Below are 21,142 nucleotides of genomic sequence, written 5' to 3'. Positions count from 1 at the left end.
TCTACAATTGGTGGATTTTAAGTCCATGTTTCCATGTGCTCTATTTAAACTACCATTATTTAGGATGTGGCACTGCGCTATCTTAGGCTCCCACAGATCTATTCTGTGTTGGAGCTTACCTAGCTTGTTTAATTTAAACTGAATAGAGAAATGCAAAGCAGAAGTCATTGCTTTGTTTAACGTTTTAATTTCTGGGCACTGGCTTCCATGTTGCTCTTCAGATGGCCAAACCAGTGTAGGCTATAAGGTGAACTTAAAATGAATTTTCATTCCATAGCTTGGGCAGTACTGTTTAAATGCATTTTTGCATAGGCAACACCCTAATGGACTTTATGTTAAAAGTTCGCCACAAAATATCCTGTATTTTTTTTTTTTGTCACAATCCAAAAATGTATGTAATTGTGAACCAAAAAAACAAAATATGGTGCTGGTTTTGCTTGTAACTTTATTTCTATTCATTTTAGCAACACAAAATATCTCTCAAACTGACATTTACACACTTGTGTAACATTTGAGACAGATATTTGTGCATTAGTATAATCAAAAGTGAATGTTGACCATGAAATATGGCAAAGTTATAAAAAATACACTTCATCTTCACAGATTGCCACCAAGCAAAATTAAAATTCTACAAGAGATTCATTACAGCTCAAAAATCACTCTAAAATATGAAACAGTGTCTTCAGTCATCAGTCTCATCCCTATCACTGTCATCAGAGCGTCCAATGTAGCCCTTTCCTCTTTTTCTTGGGAAACATTTGCACAATTTTTGCACCGACATAAATCAGAACAAGACAGTCTTGTGGACATATAGGAACATCGTCCAGTCAAGTTATCTCAGTTGACTCTGGTTTTTCTGTACCTAATGGATGTGGTAGCCTGTCTATCAGCATGTATTTTTTCACAGGGATTGACAACAAAACATGGATCATTGACTTAGCTAATGTGTCATCAGCTCTTGGCACCAGTGTGTGTTTGGCACTTATTGGGATCCATATCTTCTCAGGTTGTGACTCTACAAGTGCCTTTTATGGCAAAGATAAAAGAAAGGCATTTTCTATTGCTTGCGAGAAAGAGGAATACCTAACTGCATCTACAAATCTGGGTAGCCATTTTAACCTGGGCCAGTCTACCTTTCAACTACTTTGCAAATATGTGTGCCACCTGTATGGCAAGTCATCTGCAAAAAATGTGAATGATGCAAGAGACAAAGCATTTTGCATGGCATTGACAACTTTGTCAGAACTATCCATGCCTCCGACAAGTGATGCTCTTTACCAGCACTGTAAAAGGGCAAACTACCGAGCAGCCATAATATGACATTCTCTAAAAGGTATAATGTGTGTCCTGTCACCCATTGGCAACGGATGGCACCTCAAGGATGGGAAGTTAACATTGACCTGGATGACTAGAAATCCTGCCCCTGAAAGTGTGTTGCAGGTAGTCCACTGCAGTTGCAAGCAAGACAGATGAGAGACTGGAATATGTTCCTGTCTGTCTGCAAGACTGTCTTGTACTGATTTATGTTGATGCAAAAATTGTGCAAATTTTTCCCAAGGAAAAGAAGAAAGAGCTACATTGGACGATAGCTCTGATGACAGTGAGAGGGATGAGACTGATGAGTAAAGACACTGTTTCGTATTTTAGGGTGATTTTTTAGCTGTAACAAATCTATTGTGGAATTATTGGCAATAACCACTTCCCGCCGGGAGGGCACACATGGGTGTCCTCTCATTTCAGTGGGTATACCGGAATGATACCTGAACCTATAGGCAGTCATCCTAGTATTGATCTTTTAGCCAGCGAATCCCTGCACCGTAAGAACAATCATAGTGGCACTTCAGCTGCTTATCGTTCTTACAGGTGGCAGCAGGGGCATCCCCGGTTGCTCTCCAGTGCTTCTACCCTGTGCGACCAGCAAGAGTCAGACAAGGAATTTGCCACCAGTGTAAGTTCACAATAAAGAATACCATTGACCAGATGGTCCCTGGCAGTCTTGACTCTCGGGAGCCCAAGCGTGATGTTATGATGTCATGTCCGGCCTGGCAGTTGTATATTTTTAAGGGAAAATGTAAAAACTAAAAAATTAAAATAAAATAAACAATAAAAAAATAAAATAATTTAAAGTGATCCCGTCCTGCACGCAGAAGCAAACGCATATGTACATCGAGCCCACATATGTAAACAGCATTCAATCCACACATTTGAGGTATCGCTGTTAACATTAGAGTGAGAGCAACAATTCTATCCCAAGACCTCCTCTGTAAACATTTAACCTGTAAATATTTGTCATTTCATTTCATTGTTTTTTATAAAGTTTTGTCATATACACAAATAACGAGTACAGTTAAAGGCAACCATCATACATTAGAACACATTTGTTGGCGTTTTTTGAGAGATATTGCATAACTTAATATACAATCATACCTAGATGACTGATATGTTTACAACCCTGAGTCAAATGCAAGGTAGGGTGTGAAGTCCCGCCATCCCCAGGCACCCCAAAAGGAGCAAACTGTGCCATGGAGTAGGACAACCCAACCCACCTTATAGTACACCTACGCACAACATCAGTTACCTGTCGTCCCTTAATTCCTTGTCAGCATCGCTCTACGGTATACTTGCATGTAGTTGTACTTTATTGCAAGATTAAACCATAGATTTGGGTTGAAATGATAAAGTGAAACTATAAATAAATTAACTTAAAATAGATAACAAACATAAATTACCACCATTTAAGAAGCATCTGAATATCAACACATCAAGGAGAAGTTCCTGGAAATCTTGTGGACCATGTTATCCAATTAGTGGTGAATTGAGACATAGAGTTGAGTGAGTATGCAAAGAATTTTTCATATAGATATTGGGTATTTACTCTGTGTATTTCATCAGTTATGCTGGGTATTGAATCCTTTTTCCATTTCAAGGTAATGATTGATGTGATAGTGATGTAGCTGAATATCAGCGTATGATAGTTTAGGTGGATGATTGGAAATAAATTGTTTATATGTGGTATCTTTTGTAAAGGTTCCCGCAGTTATTTTTAAAGAGGGAATGAGATATTCGTACATACCCGTAGTAATATCCTTCTTTTGTAGAGATTTGCTACTGTCAGTTTGTCCATTTAAAGTCCTCCATGTGGTTACCGTTGCGTCAATGGAAGGGAATTTGGGGTAGTACAGTGGCCTATGCATAGAGGAAGCTAGTAAAAGTGATGGTAAGACTCTTCCTGTTACTATAGCTTGTTCTATTTGCACCCATGATTTATCTGTTGTTTGGTCGAACCATGATTTAGGTTGATCTAACAGTGCAGCAAAGTGGTAGTTGTATAGATCAGGAAACCCCGTCCTCCCTTCTGTCTTTGCTTTAATAATATAGGGTATGAAATTCTTGCTATTTTGCCAGCCCATATAAATTTCCTTAGCATTTTGTCAATTATAGTGAAGAAAGATTTGGGTAAGCTGATGGGGATCGTTCGGAAATAATAGATTGTTTTTGGTAGTACAGTCATTTTGAAAGCCGCTATCCTCCCTAGCCAGGTGAGTTCATGTGAAGAGATGTGTGTTAGGCCATCTTTTATTGTATTCACTAGGGCAGGATAATTATGTTCATACACAGCACTAGAGGGCTAAAAAAGATTGATCCCTAGGTATTTCAAAGTGATTTATTATGAGGTAGAGAATGGATGGCCTGGTAGATTTCTGTTTCCGTTATGTTGGCATTTAAATACTGTAGTTTTTTAGTGTCTAGGGATGGAAGCTTGATTGAGTGAAGAAAGTTATCATCTCTACATCAGTAGGTTGGGTTGTTGAGGGGTCTGACTTTAAGTTGTAAATTTGCTGATACTTACTAAAGGCGTTAGCTATGTCTAGAGGATGGTATACAGTCTTGGCCGTGCTGGGATCAATAATATGAGCAGGTTTGGATTTTAGTTGTTTCTTGCGAAGGTAGGCAGCCAAGAATTTGCCAGCCTTATTCCCCTGAGTGTAGTGGGTGGCTTTAAATCTTTGCAGTAGAGTGGGTGGTCTGCGATTAGGTATGTACATATCTCCTGCCTAGCTAGATACAGTGCTGATTGTATTTGAGGAGAAGGGTCAGTTTTATGTTGCATTTCAAGGGATTTAAGTTTAGTTAATAGTGTTGTCAGTGCTTGTAGTTTCCTCTTTTTTTCTCTTGAGGTTGCCTGGAGGAGCAAGCCTCTGCTGTACGCTTTCTGGGCGGACCACAGAGTAAAGATCGAGGTCTCAGGTGCATTATTATAGGAGAAAAAATCTTTGATCTGATCACGCAGCCTATCCCTATATTTGGCGCCATTAAGTATAGAAATATTATTGCGCCACAAGTGCACTGGTGCCACGGAATTGTGTTCTTTAATTGAGAGAGAGATTGGAGCATGATCAGACCAAGTGATCGAGTGAATTTTGGCTGAAATTAAATTTTTGAGTAGGGAAAGGTCAATTCTTGAGTATGACTTTTGAGGAGCAGAGAAGTAGGTGAAGTCTCTTTCCTCAGAATTGCCATACTTCCATATATCATGTAAGTCAGATGTGTGTAAGAAGGGTTGAAGTTCGCTACGGGATGATCTTTGCAGGGCAGAGCAATCTAAACATCTGTCAGACACACAATTAAAATCTCTGCAATAGAGTACCAAACCCTTCTTGACCCGATCAACTTTTTTCTTAAGCGTACGTAGGAAAGTAATTTGTCTGTTATTCGGAGCATACAGGTAAATTACAGTGTACATAACATTATTTAATTCACAAACCAATATGATAAATCTCCCTGCTTTATCTTTGGTTATGTCATAGAGGAAAAATGGAGGCAAAATGCTACTGTGTGGCTAACCGCTATCAGAACTCCACCTTTTTTCTTTGGGCTAGAGGCTGTAAAAACATGGGGAAATAATTTATTAGTACACAAAGGTTGTTTCTGCAGAGCAAAATGAGTCTCTTGTATACATAAAACATCACTTTTTAGAGTTTTGGCCTGTTGCCACATGGCCCTCCATTTAAAGGGGCTATTGAGGCCATGAGCATTTAAAGAAACAAAGTTAAGGACCATTACTTAGATGTAGGATACTGCCTTGTGGGGGTAGTTGTAGAAGTGATGAAGCAAGCGTTCATACCTCAGTGTACCTGTAGTTGAGGGTTTGATGTCCTAGGATATGGCGTAGTCAATTACATTTGGTGGCGACCACAGGTGGATGGATTCCAGGATGTTTCGTCAACAGGTTGACCATACTTAATCATAGGTGGTAAAACAAAAATGAGAAAACCAAAAACTTCAACAATCAAACAGAAAGAATAACATAAAAAAAGCGAGGGAATAGTGCTCAATGTGCGATTGGTATCGCATAAGACCATCTGGGGGAACAAGCTCTCAGTGTCCAGCTTCAGTCCTTGATATTGTTAGATTGAGACTGTTTGTAAGATCCTTACATGTGATGTGGTAGGGCAAGATCATGTTACGTCCCTTTGTTTCCATTCAGGCGTAATGCGCCCCGGGGCTTTGGTGGTAGGTATATCCTCTTCTTCAGTTGGGAGAAGGCCCCACTTTTTTGTGAGTTGAAGACCTTCCTCTAGAGATTTAATAGCGAAGGTGTGGCCATCTTTGGTAACAAGGAGCTTTGCGGGGAAACCCCATGAGTATGTGAGGTGGTTGTTGTGCAATAGTTTAGTAAGTGGCACTAGCTTTTTCCATGCCAACATAGTGTGCTGGGAAAGGTCGGCATAGATGGCAATGCGTAGGGGTCAAGCAGTGGGGAGTGTTGTTTTGCAAACCGCATCAAGTTGTCCTTGACGTGGAAGAAATGTATGCAGGCTATGACGTCACGAGGGATTTTGCAGGTGTTGAGGCTTAGGTAGCCTATGAGCCCTATCCACTGTTATTTCTCCATCTGTTAAATCAGGGAGTAAGTCCTGTATCAGTTGTTGAATGTAATGTCGGAGGTCAGAGGGGGGTACAGATTCCGCCACCCCAAGCAACTTAACGTTATTTCTGCAAGATCTGTCCTCTAAGTCCACCATTTTGTTTTTAGTGCCTCTATCTCATCATCCTTGTCGTTATGTGCGTCCACTAGCTCATTGTGAGCGGTCGTGAATTCTGCAATTTTATCCTCCACATGGCTGACCGCTCTCTCACAGCAGCTATGTTTGATTTAATTTGAGTGATACACTCCATGAGCTCCCTGTGCATTGATCCCCTCAAAGAAACCAGCATCTCCTTCATTGTGGTATCACTTATGGGTTGTCCGGTGGTAGGGGAATCATGAATTTGCTCATAGAATTCAGTTGTGCTATTCTGGGATATGTAATCCTCCTTTCTGTCTCCTGCATATGTGTGGGCAGAGGAGCGCTTAGGAACTGCATTTTGTGGACTCTGGGAAGGTGTGTTGCAGGAGGATGAGCGGCTGCTATGGCTTCGTGAGATAGATGGGGGCATACTTATGTCTCTCTCATCCCCTCGTTGTGTCATCCTGTCTGGTGCGCCTCTGACTGTGAGCGGCTGCACCATCTTGTGAGATGGGCGTGCTAGCAGAGCCAAATAATTCAGTCATTTTGCGGGGACCTCACTGAGTTTTTCTCTTACCCATTACCGCGGTGAGGTCAGCAGGGTTCACAAGCACCCTTGGAACTTGTTTTCCATCACTCTCAGTCGCTTTATGCGAGCTAGTGAAGCTGGGGATCCCAGAGATCTCTCCTTACATGGTCATCTCCTTCAGCTGATGGCCACACCCCCAACCTGTAAATATTTTTAAAGTGTTGCCTATGGAGATTTTTAAGTCCGGAAGTTTGGGGCCATTTCACAAGTGTGCACAATTTTAAAGCATGACATGTTAAGTATCTGTTTACTTGGCGTAACATCTTTCACGTTATACAAAAAAAATAGGCTAACTTGGGTGTTTTTTTTTTAATTCATGATTTGTTTTTTAAACATATTTGAAAAAAAATATTTTCACTAGGGTCTCTGCTAAAAAATATATATATCATTTTTGGGGGTTCTGAGTAAAAGAACCTGAGCAAAGAAAATTATGATTTTTACATGTATGGCATGTTATGGCAGGTGGCAAGAAGGTTCCCATGTTGCAAACAATCATTGGAAATTATAGTGCTATTTGTACTACTAAAAAACACCAGAGCAAAATGTAATAATGCATTAAAGTGTTTGTTCACCAATTCCAGAAGTCAGCCAAGCAAAATAATTGAGTTGGAAGCTCTGGTGCACGAGGAGAGCTATAATAAATCAGTATGGCTGAATCTTGGCTTCATTCCTCACATGACTGGGCTATTAATATTCCTGACTATGCGCTCTTTCGGAGAGACAGAGTCTCTAATAGAGATGTGTTTTTAAAGCGAGTGTGAATGAGGACCTAATTGATGGAAAGTGTGATGTGGCTGAAGCATTATGGGTTGAACCAAATATAGATGTGTGTAGTTCAATGTTAATCATTGGAGTTTGTTATAGACCACCCAATGTTAATGAGGAGGTGGATGTAAGGGCTGAAAGGGCTGGGACAGTGATAATAATGGGGGGGGATTTTAACTACCTACCTACTAGGACAATTTTATGGTCCAGTTTATTGAGGCCCCAACTAGGAATGATGCTCTGTTGGACCTGGTAATATCAAACCATACAGAGCTTATTACTAAAGTTCATATAAAGGAACATCTTGGTAGCAGTGACCATAACATGATTTCATTTTATGTTAGCTGTAAGAAAAAAACACATACAAGAAAGATGAAACCACTTAAATGTAAGTACAAATTTTCTAAGGATGAGGGCTGCTCTCCAAGACTTAGACTGGGAAGGAATTCTGGCATTGTATATTCACATGGGCAATAAGTTTAAAGTAAAAAATGTGGCTCACGGTCAAAGTTAAAAAAAAACTATAAACAGAAAGTAAAGCTCTTTTAAAAAATATATAAATTAAGGAACTCTATTGTCATATAAATGTTACAAAGAATATAACAGAATATGTAAAAAGGAAATCAAGGACGCAAAAATTCTAAACAAACGACAGATTGCAAAAGATAGTTGGACAAACCCCCAAAAAATTCTTCAAATATATTAATAGTAAAAAGGTCAGGTCTGAGCATGTAGGTCCTTTACAGAATAATCTAGACTGGGTGACTGGGGACAAAGAGAAGGCAAATTTAAGAAATACTTTCTTCAGTTCTGTGTACACAAAGGAGCATGGGGGAGCTCAAGTCCATAATGGGGATGGTATTGATACAACCCCAAATGATCCCCAATGGCTCAAAAGTGATATGGTCCAGAAATATTTAGACAGAATAAAGATGGATAAAGCAACTGGACCAGATGACATCCACCCACAGTTCCTAAATTTTTTTAGCGCTGTCATTTCAAAGCCATTGTATCTAATTTTTAGGGACTCATTAATGACGGTAATAGTACCACTGGATTGGCATAGGGCAAGGTCTTTCATTTTACTACATGCCTGGTGGTCATTTGATGGCCGATGCAATCTGGTGAGCATTTTGATATACCTCTTTGGGTGAAGCACTTTGCTTCGAGCATTGGAAGCGCTTTATTTGAAGCACTTAGCACTTTTATTTGAAGCATCTAGCACTTTTATTTCACATGGTGATTGGGAATATATAGAAGAATCACCCATTCATGTCTCACAGCAATGCTTGAGATATATACATATGGACTTGTATACATTTTTTTTGTTTATTGATTGCGTATTCACATATGATACTGAGCCTAATTGTATTGCACTACTGTTGCGCCCTTTATTATTTTCTATTTGTTTATCAGTTTTCAAAAATTTTAGGAGCAGCATCAGTTGATAATAGTTTATAATAAATCCAACTTGCGCTGTACCCATTTTTATTTCTATATTTAAATTATTTTTTATTAAATTATTATAAACATACAAATTCTTCCATATCATTTCCAAACATGAATATAAAACATACAAAAAAGGGAAAATACATACACATTTACAAATACAAAAACAAGAAAAAAGACAAAAATAGGATCTATCCTTTATCATGGCCAAATTTCTGAAAAAATGTATAGTCAAAACATTTTCTTTCACTTTCCCCTTTCCTCTCTCCCTTCTTCCCCCTTTCTCCTTGTTTCCTGTTAAGTGATGCAAGGATGCTGCACCCTTAGCTCCCAATCCCCTCTTCATACCCCCCCAAAAAAAATTAAAAAAATAAAATACAACCCCTCCTTACTTCCCCTTTTCACTCCCTCTCCTCTCACCCCCCACCTTCCTTTTTAAATGTATAATGTGTTTTTATATACAACCCTCTCCCCCCCCCACACTCTCCCCCCCCCCGTGTAGTGCCTGTCCCCCATCCTCACTCTAGTCTATATTATTTATTTAATAAACACACCCCCCACTCCTACCTTTTTATTAAGTAATATCTCTTTTATGTATGTGTATATACACACACACACACACACTAGTGAATCTGTGATCCTCCCTTACCCTTCTCTTTATTTATTTATGAGGTGGAGAGAATCATATCTCAACCACCACTATATACCCCTAATAATGTGCCTTTTCATGAAGGGCATAGAGAAGGGGAGGGGGAAAGAAGAACGAAGGAAAAAAAAAGAGGGGAGAAGAAGGAAAGGGGCCGGTGCAGGACCCTACCTACCACACTCAATTCCCATATAACTCCTGTAAACCAAAGAGTGTTTAAATTCTGACCTTTGCAAATACTAGCAAATCTTGCTTCAGAGTCATTTTGCAAGTGGATTACTTCCTCCATAAGACTAATTTTATCTACCTCCCTCAGCCACTTCTCTATTGATGGGGCCTGCTTAGACCCCCAATGTTTGGGGATCAGTGCCTTTGCTGCATTCAGCAAAAAATAAATAATTGCTGTTCTATATTTCTTCCTTGTGAAATTGATCGCATGGAACAAACATTGCCAAGGATCCAGCCCCATTTCATTTCCACAAATTTTTTGGATTAATTTTATAATATCCATCCAGTATGTTATATTATCTGTGCAATGGTCTTGTTTGTTCTTTGTTTTTCATGTTATGGAAGCCTGCTGAAAGTTGCAAGTTCATCCATGGGAATCAGCAGTGCAATCTCTGAATGAACCATCCGTTACTCAGAAGACTCATTAAAGCGGTGTTGTACTCACATTTTAAAAAGCTCACAAGCCATGTTGTGTTTCTCCCATAGATGCCAAAACAAACCTTTATAAAAATCCGATCGCCGTAATTAACTTTTAATTTACATTTCAATGGTGACTTTTTTTCACTTGTGGCAAAGGTTTGCTTTATTGTTACCAGTACACAGAAGGAATTTCATATATTTCTTATATTTTGTATGGTTTACTATATGTTCATAATTATTCACGTAATTTGGTGGTACACTGTGCAATATTAGTATGTTAATATTAGTGCAATTATTCATTTAAAACATTTTTCTTTAGCCACATGTAGTGTATGCATTTTTACAAAAATCCCCCCCCAAAAAAGCAACATTTTGTCTTGGGCCACATTCATAGTCATCTTGAGTCATAAGTTGGACACCCCTGCACATGAGTATTGATATTGATTGGAATAGTGACTAAAAATAATGGCTAAAAGAGTCAAAATAGTTAATATTGTATAAATATTGTATAACTAAGAGTGGATAATAGTCATTTACATGCTAAATACAAGGGTATGTTACATAGTATACAGTAGTGTAGGAGTAGCATTGCTTTAAAATGCTATATAAAATATGTTTTAGAATTTTAACAATATAATTTTCAAGCTTTATTGCAGTCGTCAGTTGCATAAACTCATGTGGGTTGACATGAACACAGATACTGCCAAACAATGCATACACATTCAACAGGATTTATTGGCTTTTCATAGCACACAGAAAATGCCATACAAACTACAGTGTCAATACTTCACAAGCATGAAGAGATATTCAAGGTTGAATGAATATAAGGAAACCGTTCACAAGTGTCAAATTTACTTCAAATAATGCTGTTACACAGACTCAACAGTCCAATATATGTCAGCACAAAATAATCACATTTTTTGAGGGAACTAATGAAATGTATTATTCACAAAATGATCCTAATAGCTAGCAGTAAGAATGTAGAAAAAAAATTATGCAATAAGTCATGGATTGAAAAACATCGTCATGGAAAATAAAATTTGATTCATCAAACTATCACATTAAGCTGAACTTACTAAGGCTGATAAGTTATTTTAAATCTGTTCATCATTTTATCTCATGATAGTTATCACTTAAATATCTTAACATTTACAAACATTAAAAAAATGCTTTAGTGTGGAAACTATTTTTTTTTTCATAAAATGACTTATGACCAAATTGCTGAAAATGTTTTTTTTTTTTTAAATAAATCACTTTTTTACAAATTATTATTTTATCTCTCCAATGACTCCTCCCGTTTTGAAAAAAAAAACTATTTTGATACTCACAGTTATCAATAACATGAGATATTTTCTGACTTTTACAGCAAAAATAGTTGAAAATTAAATATGATAATGTGTGTGCAGAAAAACTGTGCACTAAAAAAAAAAAATATTTTAGTAAGCCATCATAATGAAAACACTGCACAACCTGTCAGAACAGGAAGTGATGGAAAGTGTCTCCAAAGGAACAGAAACACAGTAGGAAAACTGATGTGTCAGGCCATATTATATACTGCAGTCATAAATATAAAAATAAAGGGATGTTTCCCCACTAGAGTAACTGGTTACTCCCCATTATATCCAAAAAATTTTTGGAGTTAAGCTATGTGGTGTCAGATAAATGTAGTTATGGTGGTTGTGGTGGCAGTTATGGTTGTTTTTTCACTTTTGAATTTTCTTAAACAGTCTAAATAGAAGCCCAGGACTAAATAGAAATGGGGTACATTCTAAAACATAAAAGTAAACTTGTAATTCCTTACAGAAATGTTACTGTAAAACATGGGCTGTGTCCTTTTAGTTAAAAACAAAAAATTAATCTGTCCATATGGAAAGTATGTAAACACATTAGCTAGATTGCTAAATTTTTTTCAATATAACAGATTCATTCAATATTTTTTATTCTGCAATTTTGTAATAACTTTTGTCTATTGCAGAGAAAAAAGTCTGTCAAATATATACAAATTCAGATTATTACCTAAATATTTAAAAAAGGTAATTCACATTTTGGTACAGGAAAATAAAATGCTTAAAACATTTTACCCTAAAGCTGAATTCAAGGAATTCAGCCACTTTGTAAAAAGTGCAGGCACACTATGAGTTAAGTCCTAGTAGGTGCATGACAGCTCCTGAACTTATTTGTATTATTTATATCTGACAGTTGTATGCTCTGCCGGAGCATAAACTGCAACTTTGGTCTGTGAGAGAGGAGAGTGGCACATAGAGTAGCTATGCCCACCCCTTCTTTCTGCTGCCTATTCAGAGAAGCCTTTGTATTTTGTAAATTAGTTCACATAATACAAAGGCTTCTGTGACTGGGCAAGAGGAGGGGAGGGGCAGGCATAGCAGGTGCACTGATTGTAATGTTGAACATGCTTAGACCTGAAGAGTGCAATAAAACTGTCAAATGTAAATAATAGGGATAAGCCTAATAGATGTCTTACAGCTCTTTAGTCTTAACTCATAGTGTGTCTTCACTTCTTAAAAAGGAGCTGAATTCTGGAATTCAGCTCTAACTAGCTGACATTTTTATGACTTTCTGCTGTTTTTCTATATTAATTTCCCATCTTTTTAAGTGAGAAAAAATGTGTATTTTAATTCTTATGGTCATGGCATGTCTTACAAATGCCCCCTGATAACTAAAATGTTGTACATTACCATTTAAGCCTATGTATGTTTTTATAGATGATTGTATAATTTATTTATGATGCTTTATCAGGATTACTGCTTTAGAAATGGATACATTTGAATAGATAACAACATAGTCAACACACAGACACACATTGTTTTTTTTTTAAGGGATTAGAGACAAAGGTCATTAATAATTTGGTTATTGAACTTCCAAGAAGTAAGTATGAGCTGATTTGCCTACTCATAGCCATAAATCTGCATGTGCCTCTGCATGGACCTTTCAATGGTCTCAGTGATCACACATGCTTTGTTCACAGTGTGAGATATGTTTCACTAGTGAGACTCATTGCAGGTCACTGTTAACTAGCACATGTAGTTTTCAGAATTCTTAATGGTATTTTTGAAGTGAATAGAGACAGGCATTGGGCTGCTCATATATATATATATATTTATATTACATATATACATAGAAATATAAAAGAGTCACATTTGAAAAAGACCAAGTAGTCAATTGAGTCTGCCCCCTTTTAAAGTAGCTTAGGAGGTGAAATGTACCTATCAATTTATTCTGATGATCTCAGAACCATTTAAAAATGATTTCAATTGCAACTAGATTTTCCCTAGAAGCATGCTGCATTTGACCATTGATACAAGCCTCCTCTGTGCTCTAGCCTCTAGGCATGTTTTCTCAAACCTTAAGAGCTCATAATGTAGTGGGGTAAGGCATGAAAAAATGCAGGTTACTGCAACCAATGTTAACGCATGATACAATATGTGGTGCATTGCGGTGGCATTCATTTAGAACACTTAGCATCCATACCAGACCTGAATAAAGAATAAGGGTCTGTAATGTTTATTTTTTTAGGGGGAACCCCATGAATTTTTGTTCAATTTTCTCATTAACATTTATGGCAAACTCTCATGCAGGCAGTGGTGTCGGGAGGGGGGCTGAGGGGGATGGAGCCCCTAGTGGGCCCCCAAAAAATCCAAGGGTCTCGGTCATTCACAATTCTATTATCAGCACTGAGCCTGAGCGTGGACTGATCTGACTCCGAGCACGGCCTAGTGACATAGCAGGTCCTGCCTTCTGCAGCCTGCAGCACCTATGGTGGACGTCCCACTGGACCAATGCCGGGACCTCGGGACCTGTGATGTCCATCATAGGAGCTGCAGGCTCCAGAAGGAGGAAATTACAATGCGGCCATGTTGAGCTCTGTGGGATCCCCTCTCCGCACTTTGGCGGGCGGCTCTCCTCTCCTGTCCCTAGCTGCCTGCCTGCTGTCTACTGGGATGCGCGTGCCGCATACTACAGCTGAGCTTCGGGAGGAAGTCACCTGAAGTCTGACGTGTAATGGTCAGGTAGGCCAGCACATGTCTGTGTGTCAGGTAGGTCAGTGTGGGTCAGGCAGGTCAGTGCATGTCAGTGTGTATCAGGTAGGTCAGTGTGGGTAAGGTAGGTCAGTGTGGTCAAGGTAAGTCAGTGTGGGTGAGGTAGGTCAGTGTGGGTCAGGTAGGTCAGTGTGCATCAGGTAGGTCAGTGTGTGTCAGTGTAATGGTAAGGTAGGTTAGTGTGGGTCAAATAGGTCAGTGTGTGTCAGGTCAGTGTGCGTCAGGTAGGTCAGTGTGCGTCAGGTAGATCAGTGTGGGTCAGGCAGATCAGTGTGTGTCAGTGTAATGGTCAGGTAGGTCAGTGTGGGTCAGGTAGGTCAATGTGTATCAGGTAGGTCAGTGTAATGGTCAGTGTGGGTCAGGTAGGTCAGTGTGGGTCAATGCAATGGTCAGTGTGTGTCAGGTAGGGCAGTGTGTATTAGGTAGGGCAGTATGGATCGGGTAGGTCAGTGTGGGTCAGGTTGGTCAGTGTGGGTCAGGTAGGTCAGTGTGGGTCAATGCAATGGTCAGTGTGTGTCAGGTAGGTCAGTGTGTATTAGGTAGGGCAGTGTGGATCAGGTAGGTCAGTGTGGGTCAGGTAGGTTAGAGTAATGGTCAGTGTTGGTCAGGTAGGTTAGTGTGGGTAAAGTAGGTCAGTGTGGGTCAGTGTGGGTCAGTGTAATGGTCAGTGTGTATCAGGTAGGTCAGTATAATGGTTAGTGTGGGTCAGGTAGGTCAGTGTGGGTCAGGTAGGCCAGTGTGCATCAGGTAGGTCAGTGTGGGTCAGGTAGGTCAGTGTAATGGTCAAGTAGGTCAGTGTGGGTCAGGCAGGCCAGTGTAATGGTCAGTGTGGGTCAGGTAGGTCATTGTAATGGTCAGTGTGGGTCAGGTAGGTCAGTGTAATGGTCAGTGTGTGTCAGGTAGGTCAGTGTACTGGTCAGTGTGTGTCAGGTAGGTCAGTGTACTGGTCAGTGTGTGTCAGGTAGGTCAGTGTGGGTCAGGTAATTCAGTTTTTAGTGGTCAGCATTGATGGGCAGGCAGCAACCAGCAAGGGTGAGCTTACCCCCCCGCCATACAACACCCCCCCCCCCCCCGAGGCCCCTGGTCTTTTTCCCACCTAGCAACATCCCTGCATTTAGGATAAGGATCTGGTATAGATGAAGGGAATCCCTGGTTGCTTTGTTTACAAGCACAACTAGGCGGCCAGGAGATTACATTTGCTGGCAATTTAAACAGTTTTTTTTTCCTTGTGCATGTCAATTTTGCTGTAGTAGGTTGTATACATTGTACAGATATGCCACTTCATAAGTGGCTTCAGAGAATCCAGCAGGCATGTTACTTAACCCCTTCCCGTCTGCCCCAGCATCCCTTTGAATAGTTTGGAATGCCCAAGGGTGGGAATGATTGGCGGTCATATGACCACTATCACAGTAGTCACTAGTTAAGGAGCCTGTCCCACCAGCTACCAATCTGTAGCTTGGACCAAGCTTGGACCAAGGGCTGTCTGTGACAGATTAGCCTTTGTTCTGAGAGCATGCAGTGACCACCCAGAGATGCATATCTGCAGCATGTAGATTTTAAAGCTCATCCATGTGCTGCAGCACATATGCGTTAGGCACTTGTAAAGAGGTTAGGAGAATTTTTTTTGTTCTGCTTAAAGCATTATTAAAATTGCTGTACCTTTCTGTACGTACTTTTGTGGACAAACGTGCACTGCACAAATACAACTTCTGTGATGAATGTGGAATGTTGCTGGCTCGCCCCCTCCACACAAAACAGAGCTCTACTTTTATCTCACATCTTCAGGGACCAAACAGGGAAAGGATATCTGCAACCTCCTCAATAACAAAAGCATTCAGCGATTTCTATCCATTTTTATATGATATACTCACAACAATTTTTGAATTTCTCTGCTGCTACTAAAGCTGAAATGGCATGGAAACCCCACTACCTACCTAGGCTGAAGACACAGCTGATGATTTGGAAACCCCCCTCACTGAGGAGGAGGTTGCTACGGCCATTGCCGGCACTCCAGCTGGTAAAAGCCTGGGCCCAGATGGCTTCACATTCAAATTCTACAAATTCTTTGCCCCTTTCCTTACTCTTTTCATGACTTAAGTATTCAATTCTCTGGCGGATGACTCTACATTGAAAAGATTCTTTACCGTCAGTAACATCAAGGTTAATCACACTAAATCGGAACTTCTCAATATTTCCTTAACATAACCGGCTATAAAGCAACTCCCGATAAACATTTCTTTGAAGACCTGCTCCTTCTCTATCTGTTATCTCAGGATCCGAGTATCAACAGAGGCATCCCAATTATGCTCTTTAAATTTTACTCCACTGCTTCACAGGACTCGGGCAAACTTAGCCTTTTATGCTTCCAAGTGACTTCCGTAATTCGGCAAGGTCAACGGCCTTAAGATGAATGTCCTTCCACATTTCCTCTATCTATTTCAAAAGGTTCCTATCCCTCTATTTTCCTCCATGTCCCACCCTAGAATCCGTTTTGGGTTGTTGTCCCTCCCAAAAATGACGGGATGGGTGTCCCAGATGCTTCCATCTACCATAAAGCAGTAGTGTTCACACAAATCCTTGACTAGTTTCACCAGTCTTCGCCCAAATTATGGGTTCAACTGTAAGGCTACATGGACCCTGTAGACCTTTGCTCTTTTCCTTAGATCCTGTCATCTCTTCTTAAGGGTCCCTTATTCCCCGTCAAACTCACTCGAGGGACATTTTTTAAGTGGGACCATACGCTATCTACGTTCAGCTTGTCTAAATACCTAGGCCCCATGACTCCATTGTTTGTGACCTTCCTACCAGCTTTCAGATCTACTGAATTTGACACTTGGTATAATCAGGAACACAAACAACTCTCTCTAATGGCAGCTTCCTACCCTGCTATACCCCTGCACAATGCTTCACAGTTGCTACAGAGGCAACAGGCCCTATCCTACATCTATATCCCCTTGCTCCTAGATGTCTGTGCTGAACTGACCGCCTTTGAATCTCTCACTTTACAGAAAGATTCCCATCACATGTGGTCTCTCAGTTATACTCTATTATCCTGGCTGTCACTCATCCAGACTTTCCTTCGTATACACGGTCTTGGGAAAAGGATCTTCAGCAGACTGTCCCCCCTTCAGACTGGCAAAAGTTTTCTCTTAACACATAAACTGTTGCTGACCACAAAAACACAAGGAAAAGAGTTTAAATTAGTTACCAGATTGTATAGGTGTCCTTCAGTTCTTCTCACGATACCTGATATCTGTTGGTGGACCCACACTTTGAAGCGCACTATGCTCCACATCTGGTGGGACTGCCCCACCCCTCCATACGCCTGTTCTGGAAGACATTTTTAAAATTTTCAACCTTTACTGCAAACTTATGGCAACTTCTCTTCAAGTGTCCACCAGAATAGCCCTTCTATCCATAATCCCTGGACCTTTTGTATCTGTGAAAAAAGACATTCTTAGACACGTTCTTGCAGCAGCTAGAGCGATCATTCCCCATTATTGGAAATCAACCTCTATACCCTCCCTTGGGGAATGGGCAACATAACTACACTCTATTAGGGACATAGAACATCTATTGGTGTAGGAAACAGTAAAAGAGGAACAGTTATCTCTCACCTGGACAGCGTGATCCATTTTCCGGCTTCTCCTCCATCCCTCCTGCCCCAGGTTTTGTCTTCCACAGCTTCCATGTCCCCTCCCCATTTCCTTGCTGTTTTTTTTTTTTACTTTGCTAATTTTCATTTTCTGCTACATTCGTACATTATTGACATCAACAACACAGATGTGTTCTCCAATACACCCAATGAGTACAATGCTGTTTGAAAGTTTATTATCTATCATTATACCTTCTGTCACAGGTAAATTGTAATATTTGTATAACAACATAGTTTTGGCAACTTTTGGCAATTCTTTTTTATACAAATGATTTTTATGAAGTTTGTGTGTAGTCTGTAACTCTTGTTCCTATTATATGTGTGTATAAAAATATAATGAAATACGATTGAATTTAAAGTGATGCTCCTCACCAAAAAGAAGTTTCCAAATGTTTTTGCTTTGGTTTATGTTCACAAGTCAGTGCTCAGTCCCCATGCTATTTGTTTGGTAAACTCTTACCTATTAGCCTAGAAAATGGCTTTAGTTTAACATTCAGATTCCTTTGACTTCAGTGTGGTTCAGATTTGGCACCTGAGCTTTAGTAATGTTTTCTCCAAACCCTCAAACTAAACCTAGGTGTGTTCCTAGCTGGGACATCTTGCATTAGGGACAAATGGTATAATGCATGAACTGCTTGTAAATACACTTTACTTGCATTTTATTTGAATTTAATATATGCACCACATCCCCCCCCCCCCCCCCCCCCCCCGGAATATGCATACAAAAAACATATCTTGAAATCTTGAATTGTATGGAAAACATATTAACAATGCTCTAAATACTTCAAAAACCATAAAGAAATTGTATAATTTGATGTGTATGCTTTATCCCAAGTATGTCGTTTTTTAGGAGTATAGGGAGACCTATGAATAATAAATAACTGAGTCAGACACTATGAGGAGGATAAGGCAACTCTGCTCAAATTTATCAGAGCTTGCTCCCACTCCTTCTTACTAATAGTCTCCAGATCCCTACGCCACCGCTCAAAACTACCACCCTGTGTACTAGTGCTAGTTATTGTTTGTAGAGAGGAGTATATGTCACCAATAAGTCCCTGTTTGGAGCATCTTGTGGATGTTGCCATAGTTAAACTTGGGGAAGGATTATATTTTAACAAAAAAGTTGCTGCCTGACTCTGCAGAGCATGCCACAACTGCAAGTACTGAAAAAATAATTTATTAGATAGATGATATTTCTCTGCCAGTTTATTAAATGGGTGTAAAGTATCATTATCAAAAACCTGATCCATGAGTCAAAGTTTTCAAGCTTTGCTACCTCTGGTAAATTATTTTATATGGGCATATATTGGGTATATCCCTCATGAGAAGTAAGTTGTTGGACAGTAGTCAAAACATTATGAATTATGTAAAATGTAGGAAAGCAACATTTAATATAAAAAATTATGAGCTGCTATTAGCTGCACCGTTGGCTCCACCGTAAGTTGAGAAAGTATAATTTGCTGTATAGGGAACTCAGAGTCTATAGCATTCCAGCCATACAAATGTTGGAGTTGTTATGTCAAGTAGTACAATCTGGCATTAGGGACAGCTAGACTGCCTTGGGCAGCTGCAAAACTCCTAGACTAATATGGGGGTATTTATACCTCCAGATATAGTTTCTAAAGAGGGTGTCCACCTGTTGAAAAAATCTCTGGGGCAACCATACAGAACAATTATGTAAAAGGTACAACAACTGTGGCATCCAAACCATCTTTATGAGGTTTTCTCTACCATCTACCATTAAAGGCAGCTTGCTCCATATTTCCCCTGTCTGTTTAAGGCATTTAAGCAATGGATCTAGATTTCTCTCTACATACTCAGTCATTCGTGATATACCTTGAACACCTAGATATTTGAATGTAAAGACTACAGCTTTTTGGGATGCGGGACTTGGTATATTATCTACCAAAAGGTCTGTCGGTAAAAGAAAAGACTTATCCCAATTTATTGTGAAACCTCAAAAGGAACCATATGTGGTAATTAGGGACATCACTGCTACTAGAGAGTGCAAGGTATCTCCCAGAAATAGATGTGCGTCATCAGCATATAAGGCAATCTTGTACTCTCCTAAAGATCTTCAGAACCTCATAATATTTGGTGACTGACAAATAGCAGCAGCCAGAGGTTCAAGAGCCAGATCAAAAAGGAGAGGTGATAGTGGGCATCCCTGTATTGTTCCTCATTGTAATGAAAAGAAGGCCAATATGTGTCCATTCACCTGAACCCATGCTACCGCTACAACAAAATAGAAGCTGTATCTAATGATAAACTGGATTCAGTTAAATACCTCAAATAATTCAGGCAATAAATTGGCTCCATAAATTTTATAAACCTCCCCCCAGCCCCAGCACCTGGGGCTTTATTGTTTGGTAAACAGGCAGCAGCGACTCAAAGTTCCTCTAGAGTCAGAGGTTTATCCAAAGCCTCACTGCCAGCTGCAGACAGTTCTAGTAATGTAATTGAGTCAAGAAAACCTTACTTACTTACCTACTAGCCTAGTACACACTGCTATTTTTCTTTTTTCGTTCAACCCAGCAGGCTGACCGAAAAAAACTGACAGTTTAGGTCGGAGCCACTGTACATAACAATCTGATGTTGGTACAGTGATATCTCCTGCTATTCTAATGTGTCTGGCAGACATTTTTCGGTCATGCCCCTTCGAAACCGGTTGTGCACAGTGCACTACACACGGGCCGAATGTTGACCGGTTTCTATTGAACCGGCCTATGTCACTCAACATAGCACACCACCAACAAAACACACATGATTTGCACTACTATTTAGAGGTATATTACCACATTTTATTCCAACTTATTATGATAATAAGACTCAAAAACCCTTCATAAATGTCTACAAAAGGCTGTATCCAAAACAACTACCACATGAAAACAAGCTAAAATATTATGTTTAAACTCATGTTGCCCCCCCCCCCTTAGTGAATAGGGCCAATTGTGAGTTGTTATTATTACAAAGTTCATCTTATATTAACTTTTGATGTGACTTTTCCTTTTAAATGCTTGCATTTGCCTTTCTTTGTTATTGTAGTAAACACAGTGATTTATTAGTTAATCATTGGAGGCAGTTTGAATTTGATAAAGCATCAATAAACTTCCCCGCTTAACAACTGTTAGGATATAAAGCAGAAAGTAGTACCCTGTTTGCAAGTCAACTGACTCTTAAGGCCTATTCATACAACAGTGCTATGCATTGCAATGCATGCTCCTATTTTTACCCACTGAAGCACATATATAAGTACACCATGTGTTGTGCTGCTCTAAACTCTATTGCTGCGCACATGAGTTTGGAGATCAAGACATCTCG

The 21,142-nt window shown here is 39.6% G+C and overlaps 1 protein-coding gene across 1 annotated transcript in view; it reads left to right on the top strand.

Moving 5' to 3' along the window:
- The window catches only part of POU2AF2 (POU class 2 homeobox associating factor 2), a 178,105-nt gene that overhangs the window by 141,374 nt on the left and 15,589 nt on the right, over nt 1-21,142 (top strand). The gene's annotated exons all lie outside the window — the stretch shown is intronic.

Source organism: Lithobates pipiens, unplaced genomic scaffold (assembly GCF_037356315.1).
Source record: "Lithobates pipiens isolate NorthernLeopardFrog02 unplaced genomic scaffold, aLitPip1_a1.2 Scaffold_27, whole genome shotgun sequence".
NCBI classification, from domain to species: Eukaryota; Metazoa; Chordata; class Amphibia; order Anura; family Ranidae; genus Lithobates; species Lithobates pipiens.
Note: the sequence above shows the minus strand (reverse complement) of the source record. Positions and strands in the feature narration are given on the sequence as shown.